The 18,173-nt window shown below is 39.6% G+C and overlaps 1 protein-coding gene, 1 non-coding gene and 1 pseudogene across 9 annotated transcripts in view; all 3 read left to right on the top strand.

The window, feature by feature from the left end:
* Nucleotides 1-18,173, top strand: part of MAP4K3 (mitogen-activated protein kinase kinase kinase kinase 3) — a 189,325-nt gene that overhangs the window by 31,812 nt on the left and 139,340 nt on the right. The window lies entirely within an intron of this gene.
* On the top strand, nt 10,497-12,256 carry LOC102132418 (elongation factor 1-alpha 1 pseudogene; annotated as a pseudogene). Its single transcript, XR_012422476.1, has one exon. The product of XR_012422476.1 is annotated as an elongation factor 1-alpha 1 pseudogene (transcript).
* On the top strand, nt 13,669-13,775 carry LOC123568466 (U6 spliceosomal RNA). Its single transcript, XR_006691843.1, has one exon. It is a non-coding gene; the product is annotated as a U6 spliceosomal RNA (small nuclear RNA).

The raw sequence follows: 18,173 nt of genomic DNA on the forward strand, positions 1-18,173 counted from the left end.
CTGGTCTTGAATTCCTGGGCTCAAGTAGTCTGCCTGCCTCGGCCTCCCAAAGTGTTGGGATTACTGGTGTGGGCATCGTGCCCAGCCTTGGTATCTTATTTAGTTTGTTTGGTGAGGTCATGTTTTCTTGGATGGTCTTGATGCTTATGGGTGTTTGTTCGTGTCTGGGCATTGAAGAGTTCGTTATTTCTTGTAGTCTTTCTAGTCTGGGGTTGTTTGTACTTGTCTTTCTTGGGAAGGCCTTGCAGATATTCAGAAGGACTTGGATTTTGTAATCTAAGCTGTACCTGCAGTAAGGGGAAACCCAAGCCCGGTAACACTGTAGTTCTTGCAGAGTTGTAGAGTTACGTCCTTGGTGGGCTTCAATAAGATCCAAAAGAATTCCCTGTATTATAGGCAGTCTCTTATTCTCTTCCTTTACTTTTTCCTAAGTAAACGGCATTTCTCTCTCTGTTCTGAGCTGCCTGGAGCTGGGGGAGGGGTGACACAAGGTCCTCTGTGGCCACCAGTACCGGGACTGTGCTAGGTCAGACCAGAAGCCAGCACAGCACTGGGTCTTGCCCAACACCCGCTGTGTCCCCTGCCTGGCTACTGCCTATGTTTGCTCAAGACCCTCGGTATCTATAATCAGCAGGTGGTGAAGCCAGCCAGGCTTGTATCCTTCCCTTCAGGTTGAGGAGTTCCTCTAGGCCCCAGGTGAGTCCAGAGATGCCATCTGGGAGCCAGGGACTGGAGTTAGAAACCTCAGAAATCGGCCGGGCGCAGTGGCTCACACCTGTAATCCCAGCACTTTGGGAGGCTAAGGCTGGTAGATCACCGGAGGTCAGGAGTTCGAGACCAGCCTGACCAACATGGAGAAACCCTGTCTCCACTAAAAATACAAAATTAGCCAGGTTTGGTGGTGCAAGCCTATAATCCCAGCTACTTAGGAAGCTGAGGCAGGAGAATCGCTTGAACCCAGGAGGCAGAGGTTGCGGTGAGCCGAGATTGTGCCGTTGTGCCGTTGCACTCCAGCCTGGGCAACAAGAGCGAAACTCCATCTCAAAAAAAAGAAACCTCAGAAATCTTCCTGGTGTTTTATTCTACTGTGGCTGAGCTGGTACTCAAACCATGAAATGCGGTCTTTCCCACTCCTCCCTCCCCTTTCCACAGGCAGAGGATCCTCACCCATTGGCCACCACCACTACAGGCCCATGGGGAGTACTGTCAGGCTGCCGCTGATATTCACTTAAGACCCAAGGGTTCTCCAGTCAGCTTGTGGGAGTGCTGCCAGGCCTAGGACTCACCATTCAGGGCAGTGGGCTCCCTTCTGCCCCAGCGCAGGTCCAGAAATGCTGTCCAAGAGCCAAGGCCTGGAATCAGGGACTCCAAGAGCCCACTTGGTGCTCTACCCCACTGTGGCTGAGCTGGTACCTAAGGTGAAAGACAAAGTCCCCTTTATTCTTCTCTCTGCTTTTCTCAGGCAGAAGGAGTCTTTCACTGTAGCTACCACAGCTGGACATGTGCTGGTTTTCACTTGAAGCCAGCACATGTCAGAGTCTCTCCCAGGACCCACAGCATACTACCTGGGTTTTGCTGCTTGTTATTCAGGGTCCAAGGGCTCTTTAGTCAGCAGGTACTGGATCCTGCCTGAACTGGGTTCTTCCCTTCAAGGCAGCTGGTTCCTTTCTGGCCCAGGGTGTGTCTAGAATATTATCTGGGAGCCAGGGCCTGGAATGGGTGCTTCACGATCCTAACTGGTCCCCTATCCTAGTGTGGTTGAGCTGGTATCCAAGATGCAAATCAGAGTCCTCTTCACTCTTCCTTCTCTTCTCCTCAAGCAGAAGAAAGGGATCTTTTTTGGAATCACTAGCTGTGGTTAGGGGAGGGGTGGCACAAGCACTCCCTTAGCTGCCCTGGCTGGTGTCATAATAGCTTGCATGTCTCCCAAGTCCACTGGCTCCAAGCCCCACCCAGCCATATGACTTTGTCTAAGAGTTGCAGTCCTTGTGGCCTAGACTGCCTTTCAGGTTTATTGAGGGCTCCAGAGTGCTTCAGCCCATGGTGGGGAGGCTTGCCAGAACTCAAGTTCTGTTGGGACAGGCACTTCCCTTCTGGCTAGGGCTGATCTAAATGTTCCCTCCATGGGCGGGTGTCCGCTGAGTTCAGTGCCAAGTCTCACAATCACTGTGCTTTCCCTCCCCCAAGCACACACATTCTGTGTGCCACATGGCCACTGTGAGTGGATGGGGGATGGTTGGCATTGGCAATTCAAGACTGCCTTTCCTACCATCTTCAGTGCCTCTTTCAGTGATATGAAGTTAAAACCAGGTACTTTGAGTGCACATCTGAGTTTTGGTTCTTACAAAGGTGCTTTTTGTGTGTGGATAGTTACTAAATTTGGTGTTCCTGCTGGGTGTTGGTGGGTGGAGTCTTCTGTTCAGCCCTCTTGCTCTGCCCCATCTTGATTCTTCTCATTTTTCTGAAAGAGTTTGTGTAGAATATTTTCTTCCTTCTGTGTTTGGTGGAATTTATCAGCGGAGCCATCTGAGTCTGGAGGCTTTATTATTGGACATTTTAATCTATAGATTGAGTTTCTTTTAGAAATATAGGGCTATTTAGTTTATTTCTTTAATGGGATTTGGTAGTTTGTGTCTTTCAAAGAATTTATTCTTTCATCCAAGTTGAAATTCAGTGGCATAAAATTATTTATAATATTTTCTCATCCTTTTAATATCTGTACAATCTGTAGTGATGTCATGTCTCTCCTTCCCAACATTGGTAAATTTGTGTCTTCTCTCTTTTTTTTTTTCTTTTTTGGACTGCCTTTTTTTCTGATTACTTTGGCTAGAAGTTTATCTTCCTACAGGTAATAGAGCCTAAATTTTATTGATTTTTCTCAAAGATGCAATTTTTGGTTTAATGGATTTTTCTTTACTGTTTTCTGTTCTATTTAATTGATTTATACTCTAATCTTATTTTCTTTCCTCTGCTTGCTTGAGGTTCATTGGCCATTTGCCTTATTTTAGTTTCTTTTTTTTTTTTTTTTTTTTGAGACGGAGTCTTGCTCCGTTGTCCAGGCCGGAGTGCAGTGGCCAGATCTCAGCTCACTGCAAGCTCCGCCTCCCGGGTTTACGCCATTCTCCTGCCTCAGCCTCCCAAGCAGCTGGGACTACAGGCGCCCGCCACCTTGCCCAGCTACTTTTTTGTATTTTTTAGTAGAGACGGGGTTTCACCATGTTAGCCAGGGTGGTCCCGATCTCCTGACCTCGTGATCTGCCCGTCTCGGCCTCCCAAAGTGCTGGGATTACAGGCTTGAGCCACCGCGCCTGGCCGCTTTAGTTTCTTAAGGTGGAAACTGAAGTGACTGATTTCCTGTTTACTTTTTCTTCCTTATATGAGCATTTGTCGCTGTGTTTCCTTCTAAGTACTATTTTAACTGCGTATCACAAATTTTGATATATTTCTCTTTATAAGCAATTTGACTATGATATGTCTTAATGTAGCTTTCTGCACATTTCTCTTGCTGGGAGTTCATTAAGGTTCTTGGAGGTGTAGGTTTATGGTTTTCATCAAAATTGGAAAAAATTTGGCAATTAATCAAAAAAATTTTGCTCTTTACCTGTTTCTTAGTCTATTTGAAGTTGTCCCACAACTAACTGATACTCTCTGTTCATTTTTTCCAGACAGAAAAAAGACTAGTTTCTATTACCGTTTTTTTCAAGTTCTCTAATCTTTTCTTCTGTGGTGTCTGATCTGCTGTTATTCTATCCGTTGTATTTTAATCTCAGTTATTTTAGTTTTCATGTATTAATATGATTTGGGTTTTTTTCATATTCCGTGTTTCTGTTTAAATGGCTTAGTCTTTACTTCTTGCACATATGGAATGTAGTTATAATAGCTAGTTTAATGTCTCTGTCTACTAATTCTATTTTTGAATCTGTTTTATTGATTTTTCTTCTTATGGGTTGTATTTTCTTACTTTTTTACATGATTAGTAATTTCTATTGTATTTCAGACATTGTGAATTTTACTTTATGCCCTGGATATTTTTGTATTCCTGTTAGTATTTTAGGGCTTTTTTCTGTGGTGCAGTGAAATTACTTTAGAAACAGATTGTTGTATTTATTTGTTTTTTCTGAGATAGGGTCACACTCCTGTCACCCAGGCTGGCGTGCAGTAGTGCCATCTTGGCTCACTGCAGCCTCAACCTCTCCTGCTCAAGCAAAACGCCCACCTGAGTGCCCCAAATAGCTGAGACTACAGGCATGGGCCACCATGCCTGGCTATTTTTTTGTATTTTTTGTAGAGACGGGTTTCGCCATGTCACCCAGGCTGGTCTCAAACTCCTCAGCTCAAGCGATCCACTTGCCTTGGCCTCCCAAAGTGCTAGGATTACAGGTATGAACCACAGTGCCGGGCCTTGCAAATTATTATTTTGAAGCTCCGTTAGGTGGGAACAGAGCAGCTGGCAGCCTAGAGCTAATTTTCCCCAATACTTAGACAGTATTCTTCTGAGTATCCTACCTGGTGTCTCTTAAATTATGAAGTTTTCCAGTCTGGCTGATGAGAGCATGAACTATTCCCAACACTTAGATATCTTTGGTAATTGTTCTCTCTCTTCCTTTCTGGTGGCTCTGCTCTAGGCCTTGTGCATTTATTTCCTCAAGGAATGGGGATTGGTATTGAGCTGAAATTTTGAGATGAAGATGGACACCCCCCTCCCTTTCGTGTCTGTATAGTTCTCTCTGTTTTGGTACTCTGTCCTACAAATTCTGGCTTTCTTCGTTTTCCTGTATTCTTAGCTTCATCTTCTCAATTTAGGATGACCATCAGGCTTCATCTGGGTTCCGTTGCCCTGCACTGAGGCCTGGAAACTGTCTCTAGAATATACGCTGGGACAATTGTGAAGTTCTGTAGGATTTTATTTTTCTTTTTTAAGGAATCACTGTAGTGTGCTGACTGATGTTTCATATCTAAAGACTGTTATATGTTTTGTTCATTTTTAAAGCTTTTTCTTAGGTGAAAGGGTATAGCTGCTTTCTGCTACTGTATTTTGGCCAGATACCTTTGTTTTGGAAGCTAAAAATTACTGTATTACTCATATAGTTAAAGACGAAATTACAGTGAAAATTATACAGTATCTATTTTGATGAAAAACGATTAAAGCTATAGATATAAATACAGCAGGACTTCCAGTTGTAATTTATAATAATAAATTCATTTATTTAAAAAATAAAATGATTAAGTGTAAACACCAAGGAATTAAAAAAAGAGCAAACTCGTAGGCACTGGAAATGTAAATAATAAGGAGGAACAGAAACTAAATGAAGGGGAAGACAGAGAGGGGGGATCAATAAAACCCAAGCTCAACATTTGAAAAGATCTGTAAAAAAGAAAAACCTGGTAAGAACACCCAAGAAATAAAAGAGAAGGCATAAATATTATTTGTTAATTATTATTGCAAATATAAAGAGAGCATACCCACTAATTTAGCAGTGCTTTAAAAGATAATATTATGAGCAAGTTACGCTAATAAATGTGAAAGCTTCGATGCATGGATGGTGGAGTCAAGACTGGAGACTGTAGTATTCCAGAGAAGAGATTATGGTGGCCTGAACTCTAGGGCACTAGTAATAGAAACAGATAAGTTAAAAATGTACAACAGACATTTATAATTCCATGAATGGAGGGATGGGAGGGTTAAGGTGTTGGGTTACAGGGTTCTCCCTTGGGCACTTGCAAGGTGTTGAGTGGTGTCACTACAGCTAAGGAATAGCAGGGTTTTTGGGGGGGATTAATTTGAGGTACATGGGTGTCGGTAGCATTGTCTAGTTGGTTATATGGGTCTGAGCTTACTGAAGTCTGGGTAAATTGTCTTATAAACTTACCAGCTTGTTTTTCTTTTTGTGAGCGTGCCTTTAAATGTTTCCAGAAATATAAAATACCCTCTTTTAAAACCACATTAAACCCTCCCCCATATAAATATTATGTACCCGGCTAGATCTTAGATATGAGAACAAAGATCCTACTTAAACAGCAGTCTCTTGTAATAAACACTAAAATGTATGCTTGTAACAGGAGCCCTTAACTTTTTGGCATAGTTTCTATGTAAGAACTCAGATTTCTCTGAGTGATATGCTTGTGGCTTAGATTCTGATTCTCTAAAAGTCATTGCCAGGCTTGTCTGACCCTGCTGCTAGGTAGCTAGGCAGGCTTCACTAAAATATAGCCTCAAATCCTTTCATTTAACTACCTAAGTTCCTAAAATACTTGAAAATGAGCTGCACTCATTTATGTTACTGAGGTGCTACATGCAGACTTTTGTCTTCCTCTTGGCTTAAACAAAACTCCAAGTCGCCTCAGAGGTGGAAATGAGATTTGTTTTTATTTTGTTAAAGAGATGTGATGTGTATTGGAAATTGCCTTTCCCCTTAGGCTTTCATTCCTTGACTGGATTGGAGGCTGCTGCACACTACCTTAAGCCTGGCAGTTTTAGCATAATCCTAGCCTGACCTGCACTGAACTGGCTGTTACTAAAAACCTTTGTCTGTGTCGTCTGAAGTATTTACTGCCTGTCACAAGTGGTACTCTTCTTGCTGACTTCTTAGTGACATATAAAGTACAACTATAGCTTGAACAAGGTAAACAATGTGGCTTTTTGTTACATAGTACAACATAAATTTTCAAAGCATAGTACATTCTTTAGTTTTATTTGATAGATTGGAAATTTAGTATGAGCATGTTGACAGGTGTGATTGCATTTGTGATGTTTATGTTTCGCACAATTCTTCTTCCTCTTCTTTTTTTAAGGAGAGAGTCTTGCTTTGTCTCTCAGGCTGGAGTGCAATGGCATGATATCCGCTCACTGCAACCTCCGCCTCCTGGGTTCAAGCAATTCTCCTGCCTCAGCCTCCCGAGTAGCTGGGGCTATAGGTGTGCACCACCACACCTGGCTAATTTTCATATTTTTTGGTAGAGGCAGGGTTTCACCATGTTGGCCAGGCTAGTCTGGAACTCTTGACCTCAAGTGATCCACCCACCTCGGCCTCCCAAAGTGCTGGGATTACAGGCGTGAGCCACCATGCCCGGCCAATTATTATTATTATTTTAATTTTTCCTGGAACTATCAAAGGAAAGGCTTACACCATGGTTTAGTAAATTTTTTGGGCCAAATCTTAACCATGCCACCAATTTCTTATCTTTTTATTTCAAATTTAATTAATTTATAATTTTAATAAAAAATGCATTTATTTACATGATTCAAAATGCAAAGTGCTGTTTTTAAAAAGTATCCCCTGAGAAGTCTTGTTCCCTCCCATCCCCGTCTGTCCCTTCTCCTTAGTTCATTATATGTATTACTATATTTTTATTAATTTCTGTTTATTCCTTTAGACTTTATGCAAAAGGCTAATTCAAGTGTATATTCTTATTTCCACCTCCTTTGACTCAAGATAACATACTAATACTTTGCACCCTGGTTTCTTTATTTTTATTCCATGGAGCTCTCTCTTTATATCAGTCAATACATAAAGACCTTCTTTATCTTTTTTCTTCTTTTTTTACTGTATAGTATTCATTTGTTGGTATATGCTGTAGTTTATTCAACCAGTCCTCCTTTTGCACTTGAATTTGTTCAGTCTTTTGCTATTACAGGCAATTTCATAACGATTAACCTTGTACATGTGTATTTCATATGTATGTGGGTTTCCTGATGTTTTTGTTTCCTAGAAGGGTGTTTGCTAGGTGAAAGGGTACATGCATCTGTAATTTTGATTGATACTATTGGATTCCCTTTATATACATCTTGCATTTTGCATTTCAGCAGCAATATATGAAGGTCCTTGGAATGCCCTCCTTTTCCTACAGCTTGACAAGTGGTTGGACTTAAATCAGATTTTGCCAACCTGATAAGAAACACTATCTCATTGTATAGTTTTTGTTTGCATTTCTGTTTTCAGCTTATCATATGTTCAAGGGCCATTTGTATTTCTTTTCTTTTTCACATACTTGTCCGTTTTTCCGTTGGATTATCTCCTCTAAGAATTATTTATATGGGTGTATTTCCGGACTTTGTATTTTGTCCCACTGGTCTGTCTATTCATTTGCCACTCGTATACTTTTAGTTGTTGAGGCCATATAAAATTATGTTGTTAGAGCTGTTTTCTCATTGCTTCTCATTTTCATAGTTTTCCTGGCAATTACTGCTTGTTTATTTTTCAATAAGATCTTTAGAATCAGCCTTTCTAAGTTCCTGGAGGAAAAAAATGGATACTTTTATTGGGTTTGTATAAATTATAATACCTTAAGAAGAATTGATACCTTTATGATGTTTAGCCTCTCTAAGAATATGATTATAACTTTCTCTTCATTCAATTCTACTTTCATTTGTTTAAAGGGTTTTAAAGTTTTCTTTAAGTTTGCACATTACTAAGTGAAAATATACAAATATTTAGTTGCTGTTGGAAATGAAGTCTTTATATCTTCTGCTGTTGTTTGTATAATATGTTGTATATATGAAGACTATTGATCTTTGTATATTCTTTTTATAGGTTACTAGCTTACTGAATTGTCTTACGTTTGTAGTCACTAATTCTTAATATTGTTTTAAAGCACATTTTATGGAGTTGGTGAGTACTATATAGGATTTTTTTTTTTTTTAATACCGAAGTCTTGGTTGAGAGACTATTACACGGTGTATCCATTTTTACTGGTTTAGATATGTAGCATGATGAACCTCAGCAAGTTTAAAAAGAATCATTTCTTTATTTTGACTCGAAATTTCAAGTTTTTTAATTGATGAAAAGTTGTCATTGATTGTGGCAAGGGGGATGTGAAATCCAACCATTTATTGGTATGTGTTACGACTTAGCTAAGTCTAATAATAGTCAGTACATACTACTAAATCATTCAAAAGCAAATGGTCTTTTAGATCAAGTAATAGATCTCTTAAATTGAGATATATTTACCTTAGATAGTAAGAATGACTCTTTGGTCTCTTATAAGAGGTGAAGAGAGATGCTGTTTCTGGGTTAGTATTTTTGCTAAAATTATTTTATGAGAAGCACTTACTTTCATATGTTAAAAATTTGGAACTTGAAGTTAAAGCACATTGTCTTGAGTAAAAAATATTGGTAGAAGTTCAGAAATGTAAACTGAATTGTCTTTTATCTTATTTTACCTAAGTGGACTATGGAATCTTAAGCTATTAGTATACAAATACTTGTAGGCCAGGTGTAGTGGCTCACACCTATAATCCCAACACTTCGTGAGGTCAAGGTGGGAGGATCACTTGAGGCCAGGAGTTTGAGACCAGCCTGGGCAACATAGTGAGACCCCATTTCTACATTTAAAAATTAGCCAGGTGTGGTGGTGCATGCCTGTAGTTCCAACTGCTCCAGAGTCCGAGGCAGGAAGATTGCTTGAACCCAGCAGTTCAGAGGCTGCAGTGAGCTATGATGAGGCCATTACATTCCAGCTGGTGCAACAGAGTGAGATCTTGTCTCAAAACAGACAAACAAAAACCCCCCAAAACCAAAAATGTATTTCCCTTCTCCTTTTCCTGATATTTGAATATTTAAGTATACATATATTCTCCATAATGAATGCTGTATCTATCATCCTGAACTTTTTAACCGCTCTGGTCTTTTGTATACTAAAGCTTTCAGGCTTTAAATAAAGCATATATATCAAAATGCTTTGAAGAGTAATTGAAATCTCAGTTTCTCCCCTTCCTTTTAACTAAACAGATGGAAAGAATTATTTGATAGTGTTTCCCAGAGCCCTTAATAATGTAGCATATTTGAGTGTCTGACTCTTTGAATAATGAGTGTGAGAAAATTGAAAAATGAAATGTAGAGTGCTACAGTGGGTTTTAGTAAACAAAGTTTTGTTATGTCACAGTAAATGGTAATGGATAAATAGGATAATAGGAGTGTCTTATATTTGGGAAATTACATTCATTCCAAAAGAACAAAGGCAGTAAGCAGGAAGACAAATTAGTTAACCCTAATAGTGAGAAAGGGAGCTGATAGTTTAGCTTCATGAGGTCAAATTATGTAATTTCTCTATTGTATAAGAGAAGAGTTTCAGAAGCATTCCATTTTCTTTTTCAGATTAAAAAGAAGCCAGCATTATCAGATAGTGGAAAAGCTTATTAATACTTGCTGTGTAGCCTGAATAAAACCATTATTTAAAAAATGTGTGTGTGTACGTGCATGTAGGTTGTTTGGTACAATCCACTTTTTATATACTCGCTTAGATTTGTCAGCAGCAAGCTATGTTGCTTAATTCCTCTGGTAATTTTTATACAGCAAAGCCCTTTGCAGGTGGGTTTCTTGCACATTATGATATTAGTACTTCATTATGAGTTGGTGTTATCTCTTGAGTGGAAACAATGGCATCCATTTCTTTTTTTTTTTTTTTAATTAAACTGGATGTTAGAATGCTGGAAGGTTGTTTAATTTCATCAGTGTGTATCTGAACTAGTATTTTATCTGGTCTTAAAAATAATTGCTCTTTTTCGCAACGGGTTTGCCGCCAGAACACAGGTGTCGTGAAAACTACCCCTAAAAGCCAAAATGGGAAAGGAAAAGACTCGTATCAACATTGTCGTCATTGGACACGTAGATTCGGGCAAGTCCACCACTACTGGCCATCTGATCTACAAATGCGGTGGCATCGACAAAAGAACCATTGAAAAATTTGAGAAGGAGGCTGCTGAGATGGGAAAGGGCTCCTTCAAGTATGCCTGGGTCTTGGATAAACTGAAAGCTGAGCGGGAACGTGGTATCACCATTGATATCTCCTTGTGGAAATTTGAGACCAGCAAGTATTATGTGACTATCATTGATGCCCCAGGACACAGAGACTTCATCAAAAACATGATTACAGGGACATCTCAGGCTGACTGTGCTGTCCTGATTGTTGCTGCTGGTGTTGGTGAATTTGAAGCTGGTATCTCCAAGAATGGGCAGACCCGAGAGCATGCTCTTCTGGCTTACACACTGGGTGTGAAACAACTAATTGTTGGTGTTAACAAAATGGATTCCACTGAGCCACCCTACAGCCAGAAGAGATACGAGGAAATTGTTAAGGAAGTCAGCACTTACATTAAGAAAATTGGCTACAACCCCGACACAGTAGCATTTGTGCCAATTTCTGGTTGGAATGGTGACAACATGCTGGAGCCAAGTGCTAACATGCCTTGGTTCAAGGGATGGAAGGTCACCCGTAAGGATGGCAATGCCAGTGGAACCACGCTGCTTGAGGCTCTGGACTGCATCCTACCACCAACTCGTCCAACTGACAAGCCCTTGCGCCTGCCTCTCCAGGATGTCTACAAAATTGGTGGTATTGGTACTGTTCCTGTTGGCCGAGTGGAGACTGGTGTTCTCAAACCCGGTATGGTGGTCACCTTTGCTCCAGTCAACGTTACAACTGAAGTAAAATCTGTCGAAATGCACCATGAAGCTTTGAGTGAAGCTCTTCCTGGGGACAATGTGGGCTTCAATGTCAAGAATGTGTCTGTCAAGGATGTTCGTCGTGGCAACGTTGCTGGTGACAGCAAAAATGACCCACCAATGGAAGCAGCTGGCTTCACTGCTCAGGTGATTATCCTGAACCATCCAGGCCAAATAAGTGCTGGCTATGCCCCTGTGTTGGATTGCCACACAGCTCACATTGCATGCAAGTTTGCTGAGCTGAAGGAAAAGATTGATCGCCGTTCTGGTAAAAAACTGTAAGATGGCCCTAAATTCTTGAAGTCTGGTGATGCTGCCATTGTTGATATGGTTCCTGGCAAGCCTATGTGTGTTGAGAGCTTCTCAGACTATCCACCTTTGGGTCGCTTTGCTGTTCGTGATATGAGGCAGACAGTTGCGGTGGGTGTCATCAAAGCAGTGGACAAGAAGGCTGCTGGAGCTGGCAAGGTCACCAAGTCTGCCCAGAAAGCTCAGAAGGCTAAATGAATATTATCCCTAATACCTGCCACCCCACTCTTAATCAGTGGTGGAAGAACGGTCTCAGAACTGTTTGTTTCAATTGGCCATTTAAGTTTAGTAGTAAAAGACTGGTTAATGATAACAATGCATCGTAAAACCTTCAGAAGGAAAGGAGAATGTTTTGTGGACCACTTTGGTTTTCTTTTTTGCGTGTGGCAGTTTTAAGTTATTAGTTTTTAAAATCAGTACTTTTTAATGGAAACAACTTGACCAAAAATTTGTCACAGAATTTTGAGACCCATTAAAAAAGTTTAATGAGAGAGAAAAAAAAAAAATTGCTGTCATAGTGGAATCATTCTTTCGTTTCATTTTTGTTTCAGATGTTAAGAGTTAAATTGTGATTTTCCTATTTCTGGAAGAATAATTAGAGAGTTTGATGGATTCAGATTCCTTCTGTTACACAGGAAAGCCCCTTTCCAGGCCAGTCTCAAGAAACTGTGGGAGGAGGATATAGCACTGACAAAGGGTGATAGAAACTCATTATTATCAAAGATCTAGTTGCTGCCAGGCCTTTTTCTGTTTAGTCTTATCCTTGGCATCATAACCACATTCTGCCTATCTTATTCCCTGAAGTGGCCCTCTTCGTTTTTCCATAATCTGGTCTTACATTTCTTTTTCCTGTCCATCTGGCCAAGCTCTTTTATAACTTATTTGTGTATATGCTGTTTTGATACTTGGCTGACTAAGTGAGCTCAGGTCCGGCTCTGTGGAGAGGAATTGCTCTCCTCCACTATCACCCCTTCCTTTGAGGACTGTTCTAGACACCTCTGGATTAAAAGCACAACAGAAAACATAGCTATTTATTCTTGGAAATAATTACTTAAGCAAAAAATAATGTGACCCTTGTCAATTTTTGTTCTGGAGAACCACAATCTGGAAAACCTGGGATAAAGTAGAATTTTAAACCATTTCTCTCCATTCCCTTTAAGTGACCTTAAAGCAAGCTGTCCTCATTTGAGGCTTGCTGTAGTGTAGCGTGTCCTTAGAAGTTGTTGTGCCTTTCCCTGGCTCTTCGTTCATGTTTCTCCCAAGATTACTATAATGTAACTGAAGTAAAGGTCCAGCAGTAACAGAAGCAAATGAGATGTTGTTGAAGGGTCTTGGGAACAGGAGAAATGTGAAAACAGTGGTATTCATATTGGTCATTCTCTTGTAGTAGGCATATTTTTAGTGAGAGGAGTAATGGTAGAAAAATTTTTATAAAGCACAACAAAAGCTTCTAATATTGCTAGGAGTGCTTTGTAAGAGTAATGTTCAAAGCCTTGATGGAGCTTAGTTATAAATAAAGTTAATTTACTTTGAAATTTTGTATCATGAAAAAGCATATGTATGTCCTTCTCATTTCACTGATTTTAATGAAAGATGTACAACTGACCCTTGAACAACACAGGCTTGAACCTGAACTACACACGTCCACATATGCAGATTTTTTTCAACCAAACTTGGTGTTTGTGTAATGTGAAACCCATGTATATATGGCTGACTTTTCATATACACAGGTTCTGCAGGGCCTGCTATGGGACTTGAGCAAGTGTGGATTCTGGTATGCTCAAGGGTCCTGGAACCAGTCTGCTGCATATACCAAAGGTCAAGTGCAGATCCAGCCCTCAAATAATAGGCACAAATTCTAGAAATTGGTTCATTCACCCCAGATTTAAACATAAGTGATCTTAGAAAATGTAGTTTGGTGCTCGCTTTGGGAGCACATATACTAAAATTGGAATGATACAGAGAAGATTAGCATCGGCCCTGCACAAAAATTATTTTTAAAAATTAAAATTTTAAAAAATGAAGTTTGCTATACATAGCTTTTTAAAAAAATGGATAGATTGTAATGACTACAGGTAAAAATGGGATTCTGAAATGGATAGGTTCTAAGTTTTATGACTGATACATTTGAAAAGTATATTCTCTTGTAAGATGGAAATTATCTTAAGTAAAAGGCTTCTAAGGAGATAAGAGATTTTATTGGGTAGAATATGTTGTGTTTTTATAATATACTTAATCTGGACTACTATCAGCTTTGTAAACGTTCTGTTTATTTTACATATTTGCCACCAGTTTGTACATTTTTGTGTTTTATTCTCTACATTCACAGGTGAAGTCCTCAGTGATTTAATGAAAACATTTTCTAATGAACTCACTTATCAGTTTCTCCAACTCAAAACAAATTGGAAGTAGGGATGCTGTACACACAGTCAGTAAGAAATAACCACTAACAGCCTGATGAGAGAGAGGGAGAAAACCAAAATGCCTCAAGTTAAGTAAGCAGAACAGTCCAGATTTACTTAGAGAAGTGGTTCTTAACCTTATGGACACCTGTCTTAGTCCATTTTATGCTGTTATAATGGAATACCTGAGACTGGGTAATTTATAAAGATCACAAATTTATTTGGCTCACAGTTTTGGAGGCTGGAAAGTACAAGAGCATGGCGATGGCATCTGGTGAGGGCCTTTGTACTGTGTCATCCCATGGCAGAAAGTGGAAGGGTAAGGGTGGAAGATCGAGAGAGCAGAAGGGAGCCAAACTCACTTTTATAACCAACTCAGTCTCAAGATAAACAACCTGCTTCCTCAGAAATGACATTAATTCATTCTCTGGCCTCATGACCCAGTCACCCCACCTGCCAATACTGTTACATTGGGGATTCCGTTTCCAACACATGAGCTTTAAGGGACCCATTCAGACCATAATGACACCTAATGGAGTTGGTAAACATTTTTCTCAGCAAGAAGTATAAAGATGTATCAGTTTGTGTTCAGTGTCAGGAACTCTTGGGCTCACTGAAGCCCAGCCTTGGGCCCCAGGCTAAAAACGTGATTTAGTATAGGAGCAAATAGCTTTATGTGTCTAATTTAAGAGCGTCACTTTGGGATGCTTTGTAGATAATTTATATAATAGGCAATATTGAGTTAACAGAAAATGTTAAATTTTGTACCACACACTTAATAAGCGTACAATGTTTCTTTTTTGAATTAAGAAATATGCATTTTTCACTTAACATTTATCCCATTATCTGGAAAACTCAGTCTTCGTTCCCCAGGGATACTGGTTAGAGAAGTGATATTCTGCATTTGCATTAAATAAGCTTCACTGTAATTTTTTTTGTTTGTTTTTTTTTGTATTTTTTTGAGGCAGAGTGTCGCTCTATTGCCAGGCTGGAGTGGAGTGGCGCGATCTCGGCTCACTGCAACCTCCATCTCCCGGATTCAAGCCATTCTCCTACCTCAGCCTCCTGAGTAGCTGGGACTATAGGCACATGCCACCATGCCCAGCTAATTTTTGTATTTTTAGTAAAGGCAGAGTTTCACCATGTTGGCCAGGATGGTCTCCATCTCTTGACCTCGTGATCTGCCCGCCTCAGCCTCCCAAAGTGCTAGGATTACAGGCGTGTGCCACTGCGCCTGGCCCACTTTGACATTTTAATCAGTGATGTCCAGGAGACTTTTTGTACTAGTGAGATTATGAGCATCTCTTCCCAACTCCATGTTCTGAAATGCCAGGTTGGTAAGTTGTGATCTGCCTTGGTGGGAGTGTTTACACCACGAAAATGTTACAAATCAATGCTCATTCTGCCTTCATTCCCCCAAGCTGTGTTTTTAAACATTTACCAGCACACAACTGATTTTAATTACTCATTCAGCAAACATATTTTGATCACCTGTTGTCTTTCAGGCACTGTTCAAGGTGCCAAGGATATAGCAATGAATAGACAGTGTTTACTTAAGTGAATGTATTTTTCTAAATCCTAAATTTTCTAACAAATTGGGGAGCTTTTAGGGGTCCTTAGTCAAATAATGGTGGGAGATGAAGAGTCAAACAAAAGTAATTGGTTTTCTTTGCCACAGAACTTTCAGAATCTTTTAATTTTTTTCTTTTTTTTTTTTTTGAGACGGAGTCTTGCTCTGTCACCCAGCCTGGAGTGCAATGGTGCAATCTCGGCTCACTGCAAACTTCGCCTCCTGGGTTTACACCATACTCCTGCTTCAGCCTTCTGCGTAGGTGGGACTACAGGTGCCCGCCACCATGCGTGGCTAATATTTTTGTATTTTTTTAGTAGAGACGGGGTTCCACTGTGTTAGCCAGGATGGTCTTGATCTCCTGACCTCGTGATCCACCCACCTCTGCCTCCCAAAGTGCTGGGATTACAGGCTTGAGCCACCGCACCTGGCCTATAGTATGTATTATTTCTAATACGTAACCAAGAACTCTTTTTTTTTTTCCAGAATATGTGTAACACATTTCAGAAGTACTATTCTGCTGCTCCAGGGCAGTCATATCCCAGATGTTAGAAATTGGTGAATGAGGTCATTACTCAAGAGATGTATGTAGGTCAGCGTATGGGCAGGATTTCTGAAGACAAACTTTCCCATCGTGTTTATAGGGTGATTGATTTTTTGGTTGTGGATTGAGTTATTTTATTGATGTTTGCCTGAACTATCCTGTTGTATTTTCATTTTCAGTATTTTTTTTTTAATTTTATGTAAAGCACTGCTCTTCTTATATTGTTGTTAAACTTAGAAAAGTGCTTTTTCTTCTGATCTCCAGTTTCTGGTTTGGGGACACTTAATGATATATGTATATGAATTTCTGCCACCACCTACTCCCTGTTACTAGACTTTTTCTCAGCCCTGGGCATCCCTTCCTCCAGTGCCTCTCGCTGAAATGGGAGTCCCTTAAACACCATTCATCTACCATTTCACCCTTATTAGACTATGGTGTTTCTCAAGTGTGACTGAGACTGTTGATTGAATCAGTCACTTGAGTGGTATTAAAACCATAGGTTCCTGGGGCTCACCTCAGGTCTGCTGATTCAGAATCTGTGTGGTGTAGAAGCCAAGACTCTGTGATTTAAAGCAGATCTACAAGTGGTTTGTATTGAGTTGTTTAATTTCCATGCTGAGTTGTTTAAATTTCATTTTTTGGTAGGTGTATACAGTATTTCTCAGTGTAGGTGCTATGGGCATTTTGGCCAGGATTATCGTGTGGCACTCTGAAGGCACAACAGGACTTTTAAAATCACTGGGTCCTACCTACCAAATGCTATTATCATCCCCAGTTATTGAGACAACCCAAAATGTCCCTCCACATTTCCAGACACCTCCTTTCCATTTTTATGGGGGTAGTATCCTCAGTTAAGAATCACTGTTGTATACTACTTTCATTATTCTAGATGTTGCTTTTAATAATTTAATATACATACCTAACCTAAGACTGCAAACTGTTCACTAACTCTGTCCACTTCCCAAACTGTATAAAGTCTTAAGAGCAATTTAACTGTACTTCCACCTTCCCATTTCCATGGTATTCTGCTCCATATTTGAGTTCTAGTTTTTAAAAAATTGCATAGACATTACTGTTTTTTGCAGTCATCAGTGTTTATCTGTACCGAAGATTGCTAGTTTATTTGATACTCCTTGCATTTTAAACTTTCCTTCTGAGTCTTTTTTCATCCTGAAATACATCTTTTAGAAGAATATTATTGCACATCTTTTGGCGGTGAACCCTTGGTGTTTGTTAGAAAATGTCTTTATTTTGCCCTATTTATTGAATGATGTTTTACCTGAGAATATAATTCTAGATTGACTTAACTTTTTTTCAGCTCCATATTCTACAGTCTTTCTGGCTTTCTTTTTTCTCTGAAAAAGTCTAATTGTTGTTCTTTTGTAGATAATCTGATTCTTTTCTCTGAGTGCTTTTAAAGATCACTTCTTTTTATTTAGTTTTTTTGCGGTTTCTGTAGTGTGTCTAGATGTGGATTTCTTGTTTATTTCCTCTCCTTGAAACTGTGTCTCCTGAATCTGAGGTTTTATGTCTTTTACCCATTCTGGAAAAATTTCAGCCACTGTCTCTTGAAATATTGGTTCTCTCTTCCTTCCTTGTTTTGTTAGATGTATGTTATATCTTCTTGTTCTAGTCTTCGTGTCTCTTAATCTCTCATTCTATCTCTTGCTCTCTTTGCTGCTTCAGATCTGCCATTTTGTCTAATTTTATGTCTGTGTACGCCAGTTAGGTTTTTAATTTCATTTTTTATTTCTAGAAATTCTGTTTTGTTCTTTTTATCCTGTCTGCCAAGTCATTTTTGTTAACCTCTTGTGTCTGACCCATGTATTTATTTCTAGTGTTAACTTTAAAAAAATCTGACCTATGTATTTCATACCTTGTTTTATTTCTTTAAACTTTTAAAGCGT

The sequence above is a fragment of the Macaca fascicularis genome, chromosome 13 (assembly GCF_037993035.2).
Source record: "Macaca fascicularis isolate 582-1 chromosome 13, T2T-MFA8v1.1".
NCBI classification, from domain to species: Eukaryota; Metazoa; Chordata; class Mammalia; order Primates; family Cercopithecidae; genus Macaca; species Macaca fascicularis.